The 12812-nt window shown below is 41.4% G+C and overlaps 1 pseudogene; it reads left to right on the plus strand.

The window, feature by feature from the left end:
- Window positions 1-82: 82 nt before the first annotated feature.
- Window positions 83-6637, plus strand: LOC115340209 (annotated as a pseudogene).
- The last annotated feature ends 6175 nt before the right edge of the window (window positions 6638-12812 follow it).

Raw genomic sequence — 12812 nt, forward strand, 5'->3', positions numbered from 1 at the left:
AGCCTCAGGGCCCGCGGCAGGCGCCAGCGGGACTCCCTCCATCTCTTCCCGCTGCCCGACACCTGCAGGCGGCGCCCGGGGCCCAGCACCGGCCGGCGGCGGTGGCGGCTTCCCCCGGGCTGCGCCAACGCTGCCGGAGGAGGGGGGAGAATCGGTTGGCGGGAACGTCCTGAACCAGCCGCCCCGAGGAGGGGAGGGGCTGCGGTCGTTAGGGGAAAGGAAAGCCTCTCTGCTGTTTCGCTGCCCTCCGCCGCTTTTCCCGCCGCCCCCCGCTGTCGGCCCGCCGCCCGTCCCTCACCCGCCGGTGGGGAGGGCGATGGTTTCTCCGGGAAGGAGCGGGAGTGCCGCCGCCGCTTACCTCCTTTCCGCCTCTGCCTGGTACCGGGTCCCCGCAGCGACCGTTGGGGTGAGGCTGGGAGGGTCCGGGTGCTGCCAGTGGGGAGGCGTTTGGGGGCGGGAACGGGCTGTGGAGAGCGTGACCGTTGGTGGCAGCCGTTGGGGCAGATGCTGCTGAGGAGAAGTGATGGCGCCGGGCCGGCCCTCGCCGACGGTTGAGGCTGAGGCTCCGGCCGGAGCCTCAGCCTCAACCGTCGGCGAGGTCGAAGGGCCAGCGCCGAGCTTCGAGCAAGGGGTTGAAGCCGAAAGGGGCTGCGTGTAGGCTTAGCAAGAGGTAGATTAAGTGACAGTGGTAGCAATGAAATGGACCAAAGCGTGGCCATTGCTCTGCGTTGTTCAGACCCAAACTCGCTTAGCTGGAGTGTTACAGGTGAAGATACCTTTTTCTGAGCAGTTTCTGTAGCGAGATGAGCAAAAGCAGTGCGAGTTGGTAGCTTTCCCTTTTTGGTTAAAGGAGTAGGCAGCAGAGTTTGACTTTCAGGTATGGCAGACCTGTAGTATATTTCAGGTAAAATTAAATGCATAAAAGTAAATGGAGGTCAGGAAGAACTTATTGGTATGAGCAGAAATGTAGCTTGTGCAGTTTTCCCCTAGTTTTAGGGTGGTTTAAATAGTGGAAGGCAAGGCAAGGCGAGAGACCCATCATTATACAAAATAGCAACTACTTATCACTGTCAGGTGTCAAGTATAGCTGCTTTAGAGATTGCTCAGGTGAACTGAGTTGTGTTTCTCCTTCCTGCACTAGCTAATATTGCACACAGTTATTGTGTGTCTATATCCATACAGAGCTCTTTCACGGGTTTAATGACAGCTCTCAAAACCTAGCTTTGTTCTTCTAGACTTGAGACCAGTCTGAGTTCCCTTCTTGCAGGTGCATGTATCAAGAAGGAATCCAGACAAAAGCTGTCCCTTTGAAGTCTGAAATTCCAGTTTAACTTATGTCTTCTTGTAGTGATTTTTTTTTTTTTAGGAGTCTGTCTTTCATTTGTTTGTATTTTCTGCTTCTCTTCTTCCCTTGTTGATTAGAGAAATATGTTCTGATGAGAGGAAATGGAAGTGTGTTAGAGGTGTTTTCTATTGGTGAACTTTAACGTTAAACCTTAGTACAGTTTTTTTTTAAGTCCTAGCTCTGATCTTACTGTATTTACCATATTTACTTCTCTCCCTAGTGTCCAAAAATCAACATGTCCAGCAAAAAGGCAAAGACGAAGACCACCAAGAAGCGCCCTCAGCGTGCCACTTCCAATGTATTTGCAATGTTTGATCAGTCGCAGATTCAAGAATTCAAGGAGGCCTTCAATATGATTGACCAGAACAGGGATGGCTTCATTGACAAAGAGGACTTGCATGATATGCTCGCCTCCCTTGGTAATGACACTTTCCTGTTTACAGTTGCCAAGCAAATTTGTGCTGTTAAAATAATTGAGTTTGGGATAGCTTATGAGAGATGTCTTGGTTTGTATTGCGCTATGCAGATTGCTTTTTCTTTTAGTTTGAAAGCTAAAACAAGTATGAATCCCTTTATTTGTAGGAAAGAATCCGACGGATGAATACCTGGATGCTATGATGAATGAGGGCTCCAGGCCCCATAAACTTCACCATGTTTCTCACAATGTTTGGTGAGAAGTTAAATGGCACAGACCCAGAAGATGTAATCAGGAATGCTTTTGCTTGCTTTGACGAAGAAGCAACAGGTACGTGGGTGAAACTCAACTGCTTGTGGGGGAGGGGGGTTGCTTTTATGTTTTTTATTTGGGTTTCTAAATAGTATGCCGGTTTTTGGAACCTTTATAAATGAAGCCTGACAGTAATCGTAACTGGCATATTCTACCAAGTAATGAGAATTTGACTTATTACTGACTGAGAGTAAAAACTGGCTGTTCTGTGTGAGTACTGAGAACTAGTAGTAATGTTGTTCTGTGGGGCTTTGAAGAAGAGTGTTTTAACTGGGCAGCATGTATGTTCCTCAAACTGCAAGATAAGATGCATTTTGTCTAAGAAGATGAGGACTTCAGATTGGTGATATGTGATTTTCTACAGCACTGAAAAGGTAACAGATGTGAAATCTGTAATACAACTGAGTTTGTCCTCCCCCTGCGGTACATCTGAGATGCATCTGAATTCTTCGCTGTTTTTAACATTTCAAGACAAGTTGTCCAGACTACATAAAGTCTTTTGAACCCTTATCTTGCCTAGTGTATGTTATGGCTCTGATGACAAATGCCAGGTGTCATGCCCTCACCCGCAGCTCAGTTTGTTTTCAGGTTGCAGGAAGGGCTGTAGCCTTGATGATCTAAAGATAAAAACTGGGTGGGGTCTAGAAGACAGAAATTACAGATTGGACTGACTTGCATAGCAAGATGGGGGAAAAGAGGAAAATGCAGAGCTGAGTTTTACTGTATCAGGCTTTCAAGGTTGAGCCTATAATCTTGAGGTTAGAGTTTATGCTTTTATTTATTTATTCATGTAGGCTAAGATTCCGGAGAAGTGCGTAGCAACCAGGGATGAATCCTTAGGGCAGTTCTGCGGAATTACAGAATGTCAGCGCTTTGACATCTTGTGAACATGTATTTCTAGTGCATGCCGAAATTATGTAGCCTCTCTACTAGAGATGTCACTGCACCTATAACTTTTCTCACAACTGGCCACCACAATATTTCAATCTAACCTGTGGATATGTGCTCTGAACCTTTCAAAGGATTTATTCCATTTCAAACAGCTATTTTCAGTCTGTGTATTTTTAGCACCTTTTGCCTTTTCAAAGAGCATTCCCTTCCTGCCGAGGTGTAGGTAAACAGGCTTTCTGTTGGTAAGGCCTTTTCAAATGTTAATTGACTTCCTCCCTCTCAAGGGAAATCTCTTTACCATCTCCTAGAGAAGGAAGTTTTGTTAGTAGGTTAATTATTTTCTCTCCACAGGTAGTCTGACTCACTGTGCTACAGGGTTTTTTTGTGTGCACCAAAACAAGAGCCTGCGAATTATAATATAAAGAAAATGATTGTGCTACCAGTTCTTTTGAACAGTAACCTTCTAAATCTATGTAAACAATAAGTTACTAGTTCAGGCCTCCATGTACTGATAAGATTGATTTTATTATCTTTCATCTCTGTGTGGTAAATGTTTTAGTCTAGTCCTAGGATGATTTGAGGATAATGGTTCCACGGTCTCTTTTGTGCCTTATGCCATCCTCAAATTTTAACCAGGAAACATATTAGATAGTTATGCTGTTTTATTGATTTTTGATTCATAATAGTCAAAATGCAGTCTTCAAAATTATGTGTGATGTATTTGTAGAACCCATGTTATGTGTGCCTTTTATTCATTTTATTTTCAGATTTGGCTTCTGATCAGTTTGTTCCTTTTAAAAATGAACAAAATCATCTCCAGCTGTCAAACCTTTTTATTTTTTTCTTTTTTTTTTACTTCATAATCTCCACGTGCATGTGTGTTATGGGCCTGATTTTCTAGCTTTACATCAGTGTAGCTCTTTTGAAAGAGAATAATAAAAATCAGATCCTCCTGGTGAGGATAAAGTAAGTGTGGGTTTTTTTTACTTATATTTTCTGTATTGCCAATCTAGTTGGGTATGTTGCTTCAGTGTTACTATCGTATGTAGTACTATGAAATTAGTATAAAAGTTGCATCTGTCTACTTTTGGTATATCTTCTGCTCTTTGATCTTGCATTGTCATCTGTTTTGTGCTGTCTGCCACGGGGTGAATCTTAAATTTTGTTTCATTAATTTGTTACTCTCCATCTACACTGAAGCTCTGTGTGAGGGAGAGTGGGAGTACTGTTTGCTTTACAATTCAGTGCTGCTAAAACTTTTAGTGTATTCCTAGTCTGGCAACTTAGGTCAGTGTTTAAACACCTAGCTGTTCAAACAGAAGCAATTAAGTCCTTGAGGCTAAACTTGCAGCACCAAAGGCCTTGCATTCTTTGAATACTAATCCTTATGTCATCTCTCATCACTACTTGGTCTCTGTAGAACTGCAGAAATAGAGAGCCTAATCTGTTTAGCTGTTTTTTCCCCCTTCTTTATACACATCTGCAAAAAGGCAACTCCAAAATTTGACCTGATTAAGATGGGCCTGGCTATCTGAATGTTCTCCCTGTTTTTAAAGTAGAACATTGCTGTTAGCCTTCTTCATCTGGAGTCAGTGGTCAAGGGCTCGTCTACACTGGGATATGATGCTGTTTTGATTAGCATATGTTGAAACACGTGTTTTTTTCCCTTCCCCACAGCATATACCAGCCCCATGATAATTTGTCATGTTCACTGACTGCCTTTTGGTCCCCTGATTCCGTTTGGCTTTGTCTCTTTAATTAACTCTGTTTGCTTAAGTTATTCAACTCTCTTTCCAAAGCAGAACTTTTTTTTTTTTTTTTTTATCACATTCTAACTGAATCTACATCAGTTGATGTGGGTGTCTTCTTATGCTTTCCAGCTGTTCTACACAGTTTTTATATATTTTTTTTTTTTTTAACATACTTCTACCTCCTCTGGTTTATTGATATTTCTCCAACTAAAGTTCAATAACCAATTTCTTTCTCAAGTGAAGCAACTATTGTGCATTTAAAGGCATGGTAGGTCTTATTTCAACATTAAGTGGTTTCTGCATTCTTCTGTCTACCATTTGTTGTGTGGATTCCTTTTTTCATCTCTAAACTTTCCTGGAATTATTTGGCAACTGGTGGTTCTGCCCATCTATTGAAACTGAATTAACAGAACATACTTAGCAACTGCTCATTTTTATGTCTTTGTTAATTTCCTCCAAAATCTTCTGCTAAATATTTTAGCATAAAATAAATAACTTAATATATCCTACCTCTTTTTTACTATTATCTCCCCCTCTACCTCTCCACAGTAAACATTATTCCTCCCTCCTGAGTTAACTTGCTCAATCCTGTCTGAAAGTCTTTTCTGTTATAAACTCTTTCCCTGGACGCTTGCCAGCAGTTCACTGTATCCACGTAAACCACCTCCAGCAACAGTATTGTGCAGCAGTGAAGAGCCAACCAGTGGTTATTTAGTCCCCAGAGGAAACTAGTTTATAGAGGATGCGCAAATATATCCAATTAAGTAAAAAAATATATAATTCAATTAAGAGAACAGCTTGTGTAATGAAGACTAGCAGTGACAGGAACTTGTTTTTCCACTTTGAGCTGTTGAAGATCAGTAGATGGAAATAGGTGTTACTAGATCCCAGCAGATCAGGCCCTCTTTTCAAAAATCTGTATGAAATGCATCAAACTTCCCTCCTCTTCCCCTTTGTATTCAAGGAATTTCTTTAGAATTTAATTAAGAAAGTATTTTGGGCTCTTGGTGCAAATGCATATATTACATGCTGTATTAGTTAATTGCATGTCTGTTGGTGTGTCTGTCTTACTGCTTCTGAAGACTCAGTTAAGGAACGGCTTCCCTTTTGTGTTTCTCTCTATACGTCTCATTCTAGGGTTCATCCAGGAAGACTACCTGCGAGAGCTGCTGACAACAATGGGAGACAGGTTCACAGATGAAGAGGTAGATGAGCTGTACAGAGAGGCACCGATCGACAAAAAGGGGAATTTCAACTACATTGAATTCACACGCATCCTGAAACATGGAGCAAAAGACAAGGATGACTGAGCAAATCCCTGGATACCGGCAGATAGTGGGTTTTTTTCCCCCATTAATTTTATTTCTTGGGATCTGTTTTTTCTTTTTTTCTTGTTGGGACCTTTTGCATACATTTTTAGCATTCCAGCTTTTTCCTCTGTGGACTCTGGGGCTGCTCAGGCACACCTGCACCTTTGTAATAAGACTGGATGGAAATGGCAGGGAGAGAGGACAGCTTATAGTGATAGAGGTTTAGGGAAAAAGATCAGTAAATGTGGAGGCCCAGGTAAAAGTGTCAGTGCTACTCATCCTAGCTAGATTAATTTTACATTTTTAATGGTAACTTTTCAAATAAAACACTGCTATATTAAGTACATGATTAAAATTTTCATGCAAGAAGTGGAGTGTTTAATCATATCTGAAAATATTTTTTGCAACTGTATGCAGTCATGTTATTACCTATTTTTGCCTTAAAAATGAAGCGTAAGTCATTTAAGCATACTGCTGTTTGTACTTCAGGGACTGACTACTTCACTTACTACTATGAGCATATACAATGAAGAAATTCCCATCCTTTGAATTTTAGTACATTGTAAATTAATGATTTCTGTCTAAGACTTGCACATTAAACATTTTAAATCTTGTGGATGTCATTGAGGGAGTATTTTACCACCTCAGTGCCTTTATTTCTTGACACTGAGTACAGTATTAATACTGCTTTTTAAAAACTTACATGGTAAATCCTAGTGTTTTCTTAAAAAAAGATAGTGTGTGTGAGTAGAATGCTTGAGTGATGCCTCTTACCAGATCTGCAGGACTGACAATGTAGAATTCATTACATTTCATTGCAACCATTTATTTTTTCCTTTCTTTTCTCTTCCCATCTTTTTTCAAAGTGCAGTGAGAATGGGGCTGGATGAAGAAGGAGGGTGTGCTGTCTCTGTCCTTTTTGTTTTCTATCTGAAAATGTTATTCTTGCTTTCCAAATGAAACAGTCAATATACAATACATTTTTAAGAGCTTCTGGTGAGAGTGGTGCTTTGGGTGTGTGAGAAGGCAGCATTCCTTTTGTTCCATTTCTCGTAATTATATCCTCTAGTTCTTGCGATATGGAATGCATAGCAGATTTGATACAGTACTCTGAAGCAACTTGGCCATAATCTGAATACTTGTGGTTCTGGTTTTTTGGCCTTGAGAGAAAGGGTGATCAGAGCTGCTTTTGTCACTTCTAGGAATTATATTGTTATCCCTTAAGAATTTAGGTTACAAAATTAAGAAATGTCATCTGGCTGAGAGCATTTTGCTGTTTCCTCGTAGGCTGCTATTGCAAATTGAACTTTTAATAAATTTCATTAGAAGACAGTGATTATTTGTTTTAGAAATACACTGTTCTTTCATGAATAACCTACCAGGATTGTAGTCTTTTGAGAAGGACAGTGCCATAAAAATCGTTCACTGGTATCTGTAAGAAAAAGCTCAGAAGCTTCTGCTCTCAGTCCCAGTTAGCTTTGCAAAGGAATGGGAATGCTGCAAAGAAAGGGTCACAGGATGCTAACAGTAGGCCTGTAAGAAGAGTATGGAAGGTACTGAAATACAGAGAGGGGGGAAAAGGGTTCAAAATGCTTTCAGAGAAGACAGAAGAAGAAATCCACATGCTTCAAAAATAAGTTTTCTCTCAGTGGCTCCTTTTTTGCTGAAAATAGTTACATTTTGAGGGGGCAGAGATAAAAACTCGAAAAAGAACTTTCATAAACTATCAGTGAAACCAATTTTGCCCTGTCTGAAGGAGGCGAAGTCGGCCAGGTCCTCACCAGCCCCCCCCGCTGAGGACAGCCTCCCTCCTTCCCTCTGCACCACAGGCGAGTCTGCCTTTCCTCCCGAGGGAGGCGGCTGGGAACTTGAGGCCAGTATCCAGAGCCATCAGTAGGTGGCATTACAGCTCCTAGCACTTCACTTGGCTGAAGGGCAAACGGCTCACAAAACGACCTTTTTTTTTTTTTTTTTTTGAGTCCCTTTGGTGCAGCATACAGAGGAAAATACGGTCCGTTCCCACTGAAGATCTGCTCCTACCACAACACGGACTAATGCTGTCGGGATTTTTCAAATTGCAGCTTTTGTATGCAGTGAATTTTGGCTCTTTAATCAAATTCATTCATTACAGAAGAGAGTAAAAAGAGGTATCTGCAAGGCATTGTTAACAGTCATGTATGGACAAACACACACGTGGTGTACGTTTGAAAAAGATTGGGTTTCAAAAGGACTTAAGGCCTTCCTTGTAACTCAACCCAGATACACTGCTGGTGCATTTCATTTCTCAGTAAGCGCTCTTGTTTTGTAAGATTAGATTTGAAAAACTACCCCAAATTCAAATTTATATGTTTGCATAACTTTGTTTACATAGGAAAGACTACAACCTGTGATATAAACTGCTGAGGCTCGGAGTGAGGCAGCTGGTGTTTATCTATAGCAATAACTGCCAATTGTTAAACCCCAGTTCTTGCTTATGGGCCAGGGCTATGTTGCTGTATAGCAACGCCTATATGGCATTTGGACTTGTGATGACGAGCTGTAATTCACTAATGCTAATGTTCTTAGCCTTGCTTTTGGGAGAATCTTTGTTTTAATCTCTCAAGTTTTATGGCATTTAATGCTCTGATACAAACATGTCAGACTGATACAAACGGACTTTTGGTGGGTAATTCAGAGGCCTGGGATTTCTCTTGCAAAGAAGTTTTAAACCCTGCTCACTTCTGATGCAGAAGGTGCCTTAAAGTCTGTGTCTGTCTGGAACCAGTAACACTGGTTTTATAGACTAATTGCAGTTCTCAGTCCTGGCAAAATCAGTCTCAGTAAGAGCCATACAGAATCTGCAAGTGTTCTTACTGAAGTGGGTCAGCAGAACATGAAGGCGTTTATGGTGGGATGTCTTTCTCCTTTTATTTGTTTTATTATTAATTCAGTTGTTTTGTAGCTAGGTCACTTGAGTGGAGGGCTGGAACAATGTGGCCTTGAATCCTCTCAGCCAGGAGAAAAGTAGGTCTGCAACATTCAGGCTGAATGTTAAACCACTGAACAATTGAATAAGGGAGGGTGGAACCATCACAAGCAGCTGTGTTTCTTATTGTGCTTCTTTTTTTTTTTTTCTTTTTTGGCAAATGAAGGAGCTCAGACAATGATCCCAGCAGAAGGAATGAAAGAGATCAATTCTACCTGAAGAAAGACTCTTTCCTGCTCTTCAAGGTGAAATTCCCAAAAGCTGTGATTCACAAGTGGGCTGGTATGCTTGTTTCCTGTGGTTGTGGAGGCAACAGAGCTGAACCCTAAATGAGTTTTAGCTTATAAACTGTTTCCTCTCCAGGACTGTTTGTGAGAAGCAGTGCCTCACCAGGGAACTGTCTCGCACATCCTGTATCTGGCCTAACCCCCCCCACATACTCCCCATCAGTGTAGGTAATAATTTGCAAAGGTTGTCACTGCCCTTAACTCTGCTTTAACGTTGTGTGCTGTAAGCTGCTGTGGTATAAGCACCTGATTATCCTCGAGCACCTCCGCTATCTCTGTACCCAGGGCAGTCATTTTGTAAGCTGCGCTGTCCTTACTTGTGGATTACAGCCCTAACTCCTGTAAAGAGAGCAGTGGCGACTCCTTACCTTCTCTTCAGTATTTCTTGTTGATGAGATTCAGCAGATCCTTACTCAGTATGCTTGTTTTAATAGTTACTAATTTTAGTGCCTAACTCCCCTAGATGGGGAGAGAGCAGCATCTGTCAATCTGGCAGGCATGCCTCACTGTGAATAGTACCAATGATGTCAAACATTCTTCCCTGTCATCCAAGTAGCGGGTATTTAATACAGCAACATCCAAATGTCAAATAGAATGATGCTTGCTCTAAAAAACATGAGAGTCTTAAGAGAATTCATATCACCAGAGTGGTAGTGTCTAAATACTAGGCACTTGGTATGACCTTTGTGGAACAGACATGGTTTATATTGCTATTCAAATAACCTTAGCTAACTGCTGACTCATCTCTAGTTCCACTCTACACATCCCATTGCTTAAGTATAAAAATTGTTTTAGTAGCACTCATTAGTTGTGAAAGGGAAACCTAATGAGAATTCCTATGTAATCATCACGACATCAGAAGTGTCACGTAAACTGAGTATTTAAAAGTATAAAAAAGAGTTCACACAACTTTAATAGGGATGCATACCGGTCCCAGCAGGTTTCTTTCTGCCAGTAGGTAAGAGTTGCAAATTAAAGATACTTGCAGCTGGAAACTTCCTCTTCCAATAACTGCTGGTCACTGTGACATTGGAAATGGTTACAAAGAGCTACAGTGAGACCACAATCATTGTACACTGCCACTCACACAGATACACAAAACTTCCTGAGAAATCTGCTCAGCTCTATGCCCCACAGCCCTAGCAAGCTTCAAAGCTATAGGGCTGGAGTCAGTTAAAAGGGGAGTTGACAAGTTTCATGTTAGCAAGATAAGCTTCTGAACTTTGTGATGCATTTTTGGAAGATAATTAAATGGAACAAAATTACTTGTAGTTAGTGCTTGCCTGTTTCTTTTACTGATTTGGGGGGTAAGGTATTGTATATTTATTAGAACCTGAGATATATGTTGTGCAAAACACAAGTTATAACACTGTTACTGCTATCCTGTTGACAAACAGGGGAACTTGGCCATGAATCTAAACCCTTCTACTTTGCCTGCCCTCCTCTGCTGCTAATCAAAAAAAAAAAAAAAAAAAAAAAGGTAGCAATGCAATTTTCAGTTGTCAGAAGACAACATTTCTTTCAGACTTTGGCTTTTTTTTGTAACTGATTGAACATAATCTTAGAATTTAACTAACAATAACTAGTTTCTCTGCTGTAACAAGCGTAGGTATGCAAATTGCATATGTCTTGTTGATGTTTGTTATTGGTGCTTTTTAGCACATCCATCTATTGCAAAGCCTCTTTGCCTAGGTGAGGCAGAGAACAGCAGCACTGTTACGACTGTATTTGGGGATGTCCTACTACGTGCAGAACTAAGGGGGAGGAGGAGTCATCAAACCTGTACAAAAGGATGAATAAGGAATACACGGCAAAAATGCAGAACTCTGATTCACTTACTGGAAGATGACTATGGGCTATCTGAACCCCCAAAAAGTAGGATAAACTGTTGCCATGAAATGCTGGTTACAACTGCACAATTAGCGGAAACCCTACCTGGTAGCAGCTACAGCCGAATTTGAAGGCAAGTTGCCATGTGGATGGGACAGCAATCAGAAGACAGTGATGAGGCTTGTTGGAAGTACCTGGTTTTACTATGTTCCTTTTGCAATGCATGCAGCCTACTGCCCCTGAAATTTTCTACCCCAAGCTCTGCACACAGAATTTGGGTAACTGAGTAGCCATCTAAACTAAAGAAGATTAAAATACCAGAAAAAGGAGAGAAGATAGGGGCTGAGGCACTGAAGTACTTCGTGATGCAGCTGATCAGAGATGACTCTGAGTCCAGCTGAGACCCCAGTAGTCAGCCTTCTCCAGAGGCTGGACACCAATGCCTAGTCAACTCTTTAGGTAGCCCCTTACTATGGCAACCCACAGCAGCTCTTCCAGAGTTCTGTTTTCATATCTCATCTTTCACACTCTCCCTCTCTCTCTCCCCTGCTCCTGTCCTTTATGCAAGCACCTAAATGCCTTCCACTTGTCAGGGGCCTGCATCTACCCCTTCGGTTACAAGCTTTACACATGCCTAAGGGTTGAGGCCCTCAAGCAAGAAAGGCATGCCCTTCCCTGCTTTGTGTACTGCACCCGGGGAAGAGACGGGTGAGACGGGGTAGGGGGGGGGAGGGCCTCACCTTGAGATAAGATTCAAAGCAGCTAATAAGCTGTAATGCAGGCTTTGCAAATTTTGATGAGTAAAAATTCAAGCACCTCCAGGATTAGAGAGTAATTCAGTGGCAGTTTTGAAAATGCTAGCAGTATCTAAATGGGACATCAGTACCTCAGGCATTTCAGGCTCTTGACTGAAAGTGCAAATCAGATTCTTGTGCACATCTCCGGATGCACAGCAATAGAGCAACAGATGACAAAATTGTAAGTAAGTGTGCTAGGAAAACAGGAGACTGTTTTGGCTGATGTTCTTACTGGTGATGCCTGGAAGATCTTACCCTATGCCAGGTTTTCAGGGCTGGTAATTATGCCTCTTCCACCACTGATCTCAAGTATTGCTATGAAAGAACAAATATCAAACAAAGGGGTGCTGGCTGCTTCTTTTCACAACCACTTTCCAGACTCGAAGGGTACTTTACACCTATGTGACTAATTCTGGATTATTCTTACCTATGACAGATTTAGTGCTCACACACACCCTTTGCAGGAATGTTTTTGTTACCTACTGGTGGTTTTTAAAGTGACTATAAAAGCAAGGAAAGCATTTGGGAGATACTGTTATTATGAACAAGTTAGGGTGTGTTTATTTTAGTTATTTCTTCTCCTTCCAATCCCTCCATGCCTCCTTTAAGCTTATTCACAGGCTTTCCTTCTACAGGGAAATTGTACTGAATTTAGTGAGGCTCACCTAAAAAGGCCATTTCAGCAACATTATGCGAGTTTCCAATATTTACCTTTACATACCAATACGTAATTCTGGTTCATTTCCTGACTCCACTGTTCTTAGTTTTGGGTTGGTTTTTTTTTTTTTACTTTTTTTTTTTTAAAGGTACAGTTTGCTTGAGTTTCAGCCTCTAATCAATATTACATTAATGACTTTCCTATACAGTTTGCCCCATTTTTATCTCTGTGGCAGTTGAAATTTTCATTTG

The sequence above is a fragment of the Aquila chrysaetos genome, chromosome 4 (assembly GCF_900496995.4).
Source record: "Aquila chrysaetos chrysaetos chromosome 4, bAquChr1.4, whole genome shotgun sequence".
NCBI lineage: Eukaryota > Metazoa > Chordata > Aves > Accipitriformes > Accipitridae > Aquila > Aquila chrysaetos.